Here is a 1,312-nt window from a genome sequence, read left to right as displayed (position 1 = left end):
GGCAGGGGTTCAGGGTGTATCCTGGGGCCTTGGCTCTCACTTAGGGCTGAAGGGATCCAGGGAAGGGGGCGCCCGAGTGGTGGGTGGCCCTGGTGGGGCCCCGCGGTTCCCGGCGCGCTCGGAAGGGAGCAGGGCTGCTCCAGCCCCGGCTGCCGGCGCACAGCCTGCCACCTTCTGTCCCCCTTCTGCCCGGGGACTCCCCACAGGTGGTCCAGACGGAGCTCCGGGCCAGGAACTGCGCGGGCCTGCGGAGTGGCCACGTGAGTAAGGAGAGGGGAGCCTGCGGGCCGTCGGCCCCTGGCGGGGGCGGACGGGGCGCAGGGCCCCGCAGGCCTCCTCTCCGGGTCCCGTCCTCCCGCCCGCGGCGCCGTGCGCGCCTCTCCCGAGCTCTCCCGGCGCCTGCTGCTCCTCGCCAGCCTCGGGCTCCCTTCTCTCCGGCCGCCCCGCACTCTGCGCTCCCCTCCTCGGCTTTTCTGAGCCGGGATCGCCCTCCCCAGGAAGGGAGCGGGCCACTGCGGCGTGTGGGTGTTGCAGTAATGAAAAATCAGAGCAGTTAAATCGTAAAATTTGGATTAAGAAGCTTGAATTTAATACACACGCACCACATTTATTAAAGCATTAGAATAATTGAAATTTGCTGCAGCAGCCGTCCAATCTGTTTAAATAATTCTATGGGTGTCTTGTTGTGATAAAAGATTATCTAGAATTCTATTAAAGGCGCAGGAGCCTGCTTTGTAAATCCTATTTGGGGACTTTCAATAACTATCGATAATCTCATCTGCACAGAACCCCCGCCTTTCCGCGTTATCGGAAACTTTGCAGCGTTTCCCGAGCAGCGCCGGGAAGGCCAGACCGGCCGTGGACCCGGCACCTGCCGCTCGGCCTGGGATTAGGGCGCACCTGGGGTGCGGGGACGCGGGCGGCCGGTGGTCCAGCCCGCTGCTTGGGCCGTGGCGCGAGGCAGGGCCCCCAGGGGCCGCGCCTGAAGGGCCAGGCGGGAGGCCTTTGTTCGCCGCCCCGAGCCCCGGGGCTCCGAATCGCGCGGCGGGCTGCGGGGGAGCGGGCGCGGGCGCCGCCGCTAATTGCTGCTAATTTTGTTTCATTAACTTTATTTACTCTTGAACCCCTTAATTGTTTTCCATTTATTTTTAGTAATTTTATAATGCACTAATAATCCACCTCCTTCTGCGGACGCCTCCGCCCCTCCTCCTCCCGCCCTCCCCGGCTCGCTCCCCCGCCCTCCGCGCGGCCTCCCCAGCTTCGCCGCCGCGGGCCCGCGGGCTTGCCGTGGCGCTGGCAGCGGGCGCGCAGG

This window comes from Dama dama, chromosome 10, assembly GCF_033118175.1.
Source record: "Dama dama isolate Ldn47 chromosome 10, ASM3311817v1, whole genome shotgun sequence".
NCBI lineage: Eukaryota > Metazoa > Chordata > Mammalia > Artiodactyla > Cervidae > Dama > Dama dama.
The sequence above is the reverse complement of the archived record's forward strand: the minus strand, read 5'-3'. Positions refer to the sequence as shown.